The 10,214-nt window shown below is 39.2% G+C and overlaps 1 long non-coding RNA gene across 1 annotated transcript; it reads right to left on the bottom strand.

Annotated features, from left to right (window-relative positions):
- Positions 1–406: 406 nt before the first annotated feature.
- LOC122882885 lies at positions 407–6,377 on the bottom strand. Its single transcript, XR_006379483.1, has 2 exons — positions 5,253–6,377; positions 407–3,536 (listed from the first exon to the last, which is right to left on the bottom strand). It is a non-coding gene; the product is annotated as an uncharacterized LOC122882885 (long non-coding RNA).
- Between the last annotated feature and the right edge of the window lie 3,837 nt (positions 6,378–10,214).

A 10,214-nucleotide genomic window follows, 5' to 3' on the forward strand; every position in this document is an offset into this window, starting at 1 on the left:
TGACAAAATTAAATAGTCTTAAATTTAAATAAATTTGGAGGTGAACTGAAAGTGAGTACACCCAAAACGTCAGTAATAATCCCTCATTGCACAGGACAACTGTGCATGTGCACAACTACGGCAAGTTAGTTCAAATTTGAGCCACAATGTTGGTCTGTCAGCTGTGATGGATGTGTACAAGAGACAATTTGGGTAAAAAGTTTAATGTTTGCCATGCAAACTAGGGTGGGATTGTCTAACTTCTCGTATTTCTTGCCGCATTGGACTTTTTTTTTTAGCCATTCTGATATCTCAACAATTACTTTGGTGACTACAATCGTATCATAACCGTTACAATGGGCAAATCGATGAAAATAAGCTCCAAGTTGTAATAAGGAGAAATTACCCATAAATAAGTTACTTAACACAAGCTTAAAATCTTTATTTTTGCTGACCACCAGTGGTTTAACTTCTCACCTTGTTGCCCGATGTAGAAGTGTACTTCAGGCCCAGAGTGTGTCAGTACCCCGTGACATCACGGTTGGGTGTGGTTACAGGGTAACAGAGCACATTTCATACTTTAAACAGACTTGAAAACTTTTAACCTTAGAGGGCAGTGACACACTGCTTCTGAGCCTGCTGTTAAGTTATTCTCTAAGATGAAGTATTTTTGAGGACAAATAAATAAATTTGTTTTTAATTTGAGGCTTTGTGACCTGACAACATGATGGACGAACAACAAACAAAGGACAGTGTGTGATTACATAAGATAAGATTTCTGTGAAAAATTTCTGTAAAACACATCGGCAAACTGCATTCTCTGACTTCTATCATCTTCCGATTCTTATTGAAAATGCCATTAACAACAGTAGATTGTATATTTCAGATGTCTTTTTTTAATCTTTTACCTTGTTAGTTCCATTTAATGCAATTGTGTATGAAAAATGGTTAAACATTTCCAAGACATAATGTTTCCATGTCATTTATTAATAATAACGTGGAAACAAAGTAGCTCATATAGAGAAAATCTTGCACAATTTCCACACAAAAAATATGTCATATTGAAAAAGTCTATTCGCCATCAAAAGTTTTATTCTTTGAGGATAAAAAGAATTTTATATACCCAAGTTATTTGTGCTGCATCACATCAAAGTAAAATTAAACTTTCTTCAAATCTTTTCATGGTTCTGGTGAGCCAGCAAATGGCAGTAATGTTATGAAAAAAGTCTGGACAATTGCGAAAAAGATGAGGCTGGATCTGGCAGTGGTATGCATGAATAGAAAAATAAAAAACACTCATCCAACCATGACTAGTTCCTTTCAAACTTGCACCCATCACTGAATGTTCATGAGCTTTTGAATTGAGTGGATTTTACAAGGCAGAGCGGCAGATGAAAATGCACTGTGTTTTGGGTAAAGCTCGATAAGGCAGCATCTCATGTGGGGTTACAGGAGGGAGGTGGGGGAGCAAAAGTGAGAAAGTTATGTTGTCAGGGAGGAGAACAATTGGAAAGGGCAGGGGAGGCACAGAAGATAAGAAGCACAACAAAAAGCATCAGCTGTTTGTCGGGATGCCTTGCTGTAACGCTCCACTAAAATGTATTGGTTTTTCTCATGTTTCATTTCTGCCAGTAGAGGTAAGGCAGAAGAGAGGGAGGGCAAAATAGAGCAACTGAACACCCTTTTGTGGGGTTGACACCTACAAAGAACTTTTTCACTCTGTCTTGACATCTGTTTTTTATCATCAAAAACTCCCAGGAGTGCAACATAACCATTATTTATGCTGCTAATTATTACGTTGTCACTTTATTGAAAATGTGTCTGCACGTGTGCATATTTCTGATTTAGTACCCAACTCAACCTAACCTTTATCCACAACTACCATCATTAAAACCTCCAACAAAGCCCACATGAGACTGCTTATTTGGACTGAAGTGGTGATGTCAGTTTTGGTTTCAAGGGAGAATGTTTTGACTTTGTGTAGGAGCAAATTGATGTCAGGAATGGTGGTGGGGGGAAGCAGTGGTGGAGGGGTCTCCTGATGCATGCTAAAGTGCCAGTGAGTGGACTGGCATCTATTATTTATCTCCCCTACCCACCATTAAGCCTGTAATGAGCTGGTTTAATTCACTGGGCAAACAGGCTTACAGCAGTCATGTATCAATAAATGTTAATTATCCTGGCTCCCGGTTGCGTCTCGGAGTGCCCCAACGCCGCAGTCCCGGCCTGATTGCTCCAGCATGGAATCCAATATGTTAGATGTCAATGCCGCATCAAATGAGGAATACGATGTGTGTTGTTTAGACAATTAGGGCTGCCCTCCCAAGTCTTGGGTTTAGCATAATGGAGCAATTGCTCTATCACTAAAGCATCGCTGGCTCATCTGGAATTCTCTGTCAACAAGGCTATTGATCTGGCAATAGATCAGTGTCAAATCATTGTCTTATTGTGTTGAATTATGGATCAGGTATTTTGCCTTCAATACCATGAATCGCTGTGAGAATGATGAAAAATTGACTAAATATATAGTAGAATGTAAGTTTCTAAAATCAGAAAATTATTCATTGGCAGTGAGATTTACCAATCAAACTGAAGCTGCTTAACAAGATGCCAAGAGATCCTTCTCTTCTACAGTATGGAATACAGTGTGAATCACAATAAACCACTGCTTTTGACAAATACGTGATATTCTCATAAGAGGTGTTCAGTACATGTACGAATAAATCTTTAAACTCAACAGATGAATCACCATTGTCACTTACTGAATCAGTAACTTTAAGCAGTGGAGCTCCCCTCACTGATCACTTCCTCTTATTAAAAGACTGCAAAATTCACAGAAACAATCGTGATGTGATAACTCTTTTTTTTCATCCTGAGAAATTAACCCCATAACAGTGCATGTTAAGGCCTAGTTTTCTATTTAACCGAATGTCACAGCTTGAACCAGCAACAGAACTACGACTGAACAGAAGACAGTCAGTAACAGTCGACACTGTTATGAATGGTGATACGTTCATTTACTGGCTTGGCATAAAAACTGGGGGGAACAGCTAGCCTGGCTCTGACTGAAGGCAAAATCCACCCTGATGATGATGATCTTCTCATCTAACTCTCGACAAGAAAGCAAATAAGTGCATTTCCCAAAATATTGAACTATTCCTTTAATGTGTAAATTGTGTATCTCATTGAGAACAGAGTCTCGTCATGACACTTATCTTAAACTGATCAAGTAAGCAGAGAATTCATCATTTGCTGCACAGAGAGACAAACAATAACCTTATGTGTGGAAACCAATCAGTCTAACTCAACTCAGGTCCAGGACTCAGCTCTTGAGTCATTTAAGATTTACAGCTCAGCTCATGACATCTCCGGCACTCACAGATTAAATGCCTCCAATTCATTCAGTTACATGTAATTCAATTTTAAAAGGACAATGTCTTCTGCGATTTTTCTCACTTTTTGGGTGAAGACTACATGTAGCAAACCGTCACTTCTGAAACAGAATGTGATATATCTGCGCCCACCTTGCCTCTGTCAAGTTGAATCAGCGAGGGTGGCTGTGAAGAGAAAGAAAACAATGTTTGGGATTAAGAATACACTTCAGAAGGAATAACATTACTAAAAGGCAAGCATATCCTTTTGGACAGTTTTGCCAGTGAGCCAGCAGAACAGCACAGCACTCCCCCCCCCTCTCTCTCACACACACACAAACACATGATTTTCTTAAGACATGATTTGGTTCAGCTGCTCTAGCTGCTCTGGTGCATTTTTTCCAGTTCAAGTGCAGTTTAGTCCTCTGATCTCCTTAGCACTCACTGGGGGTTTGTCCAGTGAGAGACGCATGACATGATTAATGGGCAACAGAGGTGGCTGATGGGAGAAAGGGAGGGAAAAAGCCACAAACACTGCATAAGGAAAAATTGTAAATTAGGGTGTGAAGTAAAGGAACGGGTAGAAAGTCAGAACAGGTGAAAAATGTCCCAGTGTAGATTTGTCATTATCATCTCTATGAAAAATATTAAATTATAGTAGTTTTAAAATGTATCTATTTAATATTGTTAAATATATGCATTTATTCATTTACTCAGAGAGGCACCTTTTCCATTGGGTGGTGGAGAGTGGCAACGTGTTTTTTTACATCCAATGCCAAAGTTTTTTAAATTTTTGCACTCACTATAATATGTGCACATGGCAACCACAGTATGGTTAAGGTTGGCAGTCAGGTCTTGGGGAGTACTACTGCATATATAAAATGAGTTGTATAAAGCCATTTGCAGAGGGAGCTACACAGAATTTGATCACTTGCCTCATGTGATGTCACTTGAGTCAGTGCTGGTTGGGGCTGAAGATGACAAGTTTGAAAGTCTAAAAGTGTATTCTTTTATGGTATGGTTAGGGCTAGGCAATAAAAACACTTGGTTGAAGTTGGGGAATCATTGTGGTTACAGCTGAATAACTGGTCTGTGACGAGAGGTGAACTCTGCATGACAAGTCAGACGCCCTACAAGTTCTTGCACCACCCTGACCTCCACCTCCTTGCTTTTTGTGTTGGCTCTTCATGTTGGCATTGGATGTAAATCTTGAGGTGTGGAATCATACAATATGGACTTAATTCCTAGACATACAGGCTGGTTTGGAGATGCTCTCTGCTGTTGAGAAAAGTTGAGAGCTTTGTCAGGTTGCATTTGTCTGTTTGACAATGCCACTGCCGTCAAACTCCATTACTTAAGTAAATAACAAATCTGAGTTCATGTTACCTGATCAGTACATGACATTTTCAAACCAAAAATGAGGTGAAATAACTTCACAAACACAACTTTAAATGTTCCATTATCCTTGATGTAATTTCAGCCAGCAGAGAGTCACCATGTACAGTAAAGAGAGACAATTTGTCAGCATCTCCAATATATTACATATATCCTCCTTTTAATGGAGGATATTTCCCCTGAAAGATCATGAAAATAAAATAAAAAAATATTTTACCAGTGTCTCCTGAAAACAAGCCAAAGCAACCACTAACAAGCAGGTATAATGATGGAACAGGAGTTACGGGTAATTTCTGTGCCTACCTGTGGATGTTGCACAGTGTTCACACTGACTTGTCACTGTTGTTGCATTATGTGTGCGTGTTTGTGTGTGTGTGGGTGTATGCGTGAGTGTTATATGACAGAGAGAAAGGGACAGGGGGAGACAAAATGTGCCCCTCTAGCCTTTGTAATTATCTGCCAATTTTCTCTCCGTCAGTTGCCTTTATCATCCCTTTCAGATCTCACCTAGGGGTCGGAGACTGTCACTCTGTGGCACCTCCATCTCTCAATGTGTGCCGGATGAAATGTAGAAGTCCTCCCATTGACCTCTGTCTGCCAGGTCCGCTTGCCTCTCCCCTTATTTGTTTCCTCGTAACAGGAGACATTTGGAGATAAGGAAAATTATCAATCAGCGATCTCAGCAGCTATTTATGCAGCCACTGAAGAGGAGGCAGTGGATGGGTGTCACTTTCTGACACCGACTCAAGATGGCATGATAGATTGTCTCTTTTTTGTCCACAGATCTCCTCCACATAGACAATTTTCTTGTACGAGATTTGGACAAATAAGCAGAACAATAAGATTGTAGTTTCTTTTTACATTAAGCGAGGCAGGCTATGGCAATTTGAAAAACATCTAACCACTGTGAAAATCTCATTCGTTCAGTCATTTTATCGCAATTTTTGGGGTTTATTCTTCAAATTGGCAAGAAACTTAACATTTTGCAGACAGACGCTTGGGTTAAGTGGCCTTACACTCATGCGGCATGCCACTTTCACCCCAGCACTCCCTGACAAAAAAAATAATCCCCCATCTGATGTGACATTTGGACAAGCAAAAAGCATTAGTGAGCATTATTACTGGGTTGAACACAGCTCTCCATCTCATCATGCAAGTTAGGGTCATACATGAGGGGGCAATCCCACTGTAAGCCTTAATTGTCTGGTGTCCTTCATTTTAAAATGTCACAACTTTATTTCTCACACAACATTTCTGTCAGCCAAAGGGGACAGGGCATAATTAGAAAACATGTTCAAGCTCAGGAAAACATGATTGTGCTAAGATGCCTCTCGAACTTTTCAGCATCACTTGTTTTCCAAGACACATTCAAGGAACATTGTGTTAATTTCGGGGGGGTGTGTGTTATATCCTTGAGGATTTGTCTCAGCTTAAAGTGAGACAAATAGTGGTTTTCAGACATTGACATGCCATTTAGCCAACTACAGACCTATATCTAATCTTCCCTTCTCTCTAAGACCCTTGAGAAAACAGTCGCCAATCAGTTGTGTGACTTTCTACATAACAATAGTTTATTTGAGGATTTTCAGTTAGGATTTAATTCAATTCAGTTCAAAAAATTCAAGCCAGTTACAGAAGTTATCTCATTGCACTTTTCCTATAGAGCAGGTCTAGACCGTACTCTTTATAATATTATTTACAGAGACCCAACAAATCCCACCATGAGCAAGCACTTGGCAACAGTGGCAAGAAAAAACTTCCTTTAAGAGGCAGAAACCTCGGGCAGAACCAGACTTAAGGTGGGCAGCCATCCGCCGCTGCAGGTTGGGTTGGGGAGAGCACAATGCAAATTCCACCTAGAATGTTAAAATTATAATAATTTAATGGTAGTGGTAATATTAATATTAATTAAGTAATAATAATAGGAATGATAGTGATAGGAATAATAATGACAATAATAGTAATAAGACTGATAATAACAATTGTAGTAGCACTTGTCGAGCAGGAACAAGGGGCAGCAGGTGGCCCACAATCACAGATCCAGACTCTGCAGGTCAGAGAATACCTGCTGAAAGCGACAGAAGGAGAGAGGAGAGAGACGAGAAAGCACAAAACTACGGGAGAGAGAAGATGTTGAGTAACATGCATTAATGGGATATAAATGCTCACAAATAGAGAGGGAGAGGAGGACAGAGGAGCTCAGTGCATCATGGGAAGTCTCCCGGCAGTCTAGGCCTATAGGAGCAAAACTAAGGGATGGTTCAGGACTCCAGCCCTAACTATAAGCTTTATCAAAGAGGAAAGTCTTAAGCCTACTCTTAAATGTGGAGATGGTGTCTGCCTCCTGAACCCAAACTGTGACCTGATTCCACAGAAGAGGAACTTGATAACTGAAAGCTCTGGCTCCCATTCTACTTTTGGAGACTCTAGGATCCACAAGTAACCCTGCATCCTGGGAGTGCAGTGTTCAAATGGGGTAATAAGGTATTATGAGATCTTTAAGATACGAAGGATTTTAAATTCTATTCTGGATTTTACAGGGAGCCTGTGCAGAGAAGCTAATATTGGAGAAATATGATCTCTTTTCCTAGTTCTTGTCAGTACACGTGCATTCTGGATCAACTGGAGTGTCTTAAGGGACTTATTTGGGCAGGCTGATAATAAGGAATTGCAGTAGTCCAGCACAGAAGTAGCAAATGCATGGACTAGTTGCATGGAGTCTGAAGCCACCTACCCCCATGTTCCTGCTCAATACCCGCTGCTACAATTATTAATATTAGTCTTATTGTTATTATTATTATTATTGCTATCATTATTATTACTATTACTAACACAGACAAGATGGACAAAAAATGTTTTCTTCTGACTGACTGACAATAATGAGAAAAGCAGAGTGTAGATATTCATCACATTCAAATATGTAGAAAAATGTTGCTATGAACGCCTGACCGTAATGCATGCAGTATCAATGCAGTATGCAAATAGAGTGTCACAATTTTGACAAATTAGTTTTGTCATTGTCCAACTTGGTGAATCTCCTTAATCTTCTTAACTTTCTCATACAAGACAATGCTTGAATAACCAGGTTTCAGTGGAAGGGGCTATTAAAAGGCTCGCTGCCTTTCAGGTAGAAATGTCTGCCTCGAACACTGAGACAAGCCAGCAGGGCTTTTGACAGTTTGGATTACAACGGGTGGGTGTAGTCCATGCAGAAAGGTGTTATTACTATCAAAGTTACAGCCACGTCCACCTACTACATGTCAAGTCAGGGTGACAATAAACTCACTCCAGATGGCAGAATTCTGGTTTTTAATTTAATGTATACATATTGTTGAAGGAAGAAGATACACAATAATCAGAATTGGTAACTTTGTTTTTAGATCCATTTTTACAGAGGTAAACAAGCGCTTTCTAATCAAGAGTCAGTTGGAAACTCAAACATGTCTTTATTTCATTACGAAGTCAATAATGTGACAACTTTGGTGCCATAAATGCAATATATGTTTGTAGTTGTTTGCTTTTATTCCTGAACAGCACCTTGTAGCATTGTTTTCTAATAATGAAGACTTATCAAAATGTATTTAAATTCATGTTTGTCCCTACTAATGCAAAAATTATTTGCTTCTAACTTAGTAAGAAAAGCTTTGTTTTTAACTACTGTGCCATAAACCTGAATCTTGTGGGTCTATTCTAACATGATGCTGTAACTTGTTGTACAGCCACAGCATGAAGATATCTGTTGTCTCCACATTGTGTCATCACTATCTGTTTTTACATCCGGAACTCCAGTTACCCATAGAAAAGCTGTCCAACATTATCTCATCTATAGTTAGCAGGGCTAATATCAACTGGTGTTGACATTCACTTCTCTCATTACGTAACCTTTGAATTAATTAGTTGCTGCAAGTCAATTAGCCTCCTCAGCAAATGCAACCTGCCTGTCAAAACACCTTTCAAACTCCATCTCCAAAGAGTTTAAAAGTAATTACTGAAGGGTTGATTTTGTAAAATTGTTAGTTTTGCTCACTGTGTGTGGGGCTCACAACAAATACGGAGAAAAGAATTTACTGTTCGCTAGCCTTTGAAAAATCTACACACAAAATCAAATACTGTTTGATGACTTTAAAAAGAATTTAAATAGATTGGAAAACATTGTGCTCACAGTCACAGTTTGCTTGCTATGTGTTGCTGTGTGTCCATTAGTAGTAGTAATTTTAGTTTATTCTTCACTCCTTATAGTATGACAACATACCAAACGGAGCATGAGAACCAATGCTTCATTACTCACTGTTGTGGTGGTGATCTGCATGGTGATGCATATAAGATATAGTCTGCAATTTTGATACTGTATCAAAATTGTGTACATGGGTTTGGCAAAAGCCCCTGCCGTGCACTGCATTTCATCGTGCAGCTTCTCCTGCAGTGAACTTTCACTCAAAGGACTCCATCTCAGGTGTCCAGCTGTGTCCTTAGGCACTCATATTAAAGAAGGTGCACAGCAATTATAAAATTTCTCTGCTGCTAATAAAAGAATTCAAGTGAGAGTCCTCTTTTTGAGAGTTTTCTTTCCAGCCGACCATGCTTTACACTGCATGTATACACCAACTTAAAAAACACTCTTTGAAAAGGTTTCCAGTGAGAGATGGCAACATTTATGAATATAACTGTGTCAAGGACATGTTTCCTTTGTGGTTGGCTTTTGTTTTTTCGCACTATTTTCCATTCCATATATGGATGTAATAACACACCCCAACTGGGTCACTTGTGAAAGTCAGAATCATGAGGTGACTTCTGTGTAGTGCACTTGTACCCATTGGACTCAGGGGCCTTGTAAGTAATTAGTGATCTAAAAAATATCTTTGTAGTTTAAAAATACTAACAGCTGAGAAGCCTGTGGTCATGGAAAAAAAATGGCAAGGGAAAAACTGTGAAAAATAAACCCACACAGAGAGGTGAAACTCAAATAATAAAGTCCACAACCGAGTAAAGTTCCTCCCAGATCTTTTAGGGGTGCAGAATGGCTGCTTTGGGTTTCAGGTCATGCTTGCAATGGATTTTTCTGGCTGTTACAGTCACTAAGAACATGCCTCAGCTGCCAAGATGTGGATGAGAAATGGAGCTGTTAGACCTACAATAGCATAAAACAACTATTTATATCACCACTGGTTTCACGGCTGGATTTATGATTCTTTTAACCTGTCTCTCCAAAAGGCAGTGCTGTCTGAAGCACAGACATGGTAAAAACACATTACACTCTGTCGGATTCTCTAAAGTCGGGGATAGGCACAGATAAAAAGTATATACAGTTGTATGCAAAAGTTTAGGAACCACTGACAATTTCCATGATTTTCATTTATAAATATTTGGGTGTTTGGATCAGCAATTTCATTTTGATCTATCAAATAACTGAAGGACACAGTAATATTTCAGTAGTGAAATGAGGTTTATTGGATTAACAGAAAATGTGCA

This window comes from Siniperca chuatsi, linkage group LG10 (assembly GCF_020085105.1).
Source record: "Siniperca chuatsi isolate FFG_IHB_CAS linkage group LG10, ASM2008510v1, whole genome shotgun sequence".
NCBI classification, from domain to species: domain Eukaryota; kingdom Metazoa; phylum Chordata; class Actinopteri; order Centrarchiformes; family Sinipercidae; genus Siniperca; species Siniperca chuatsi.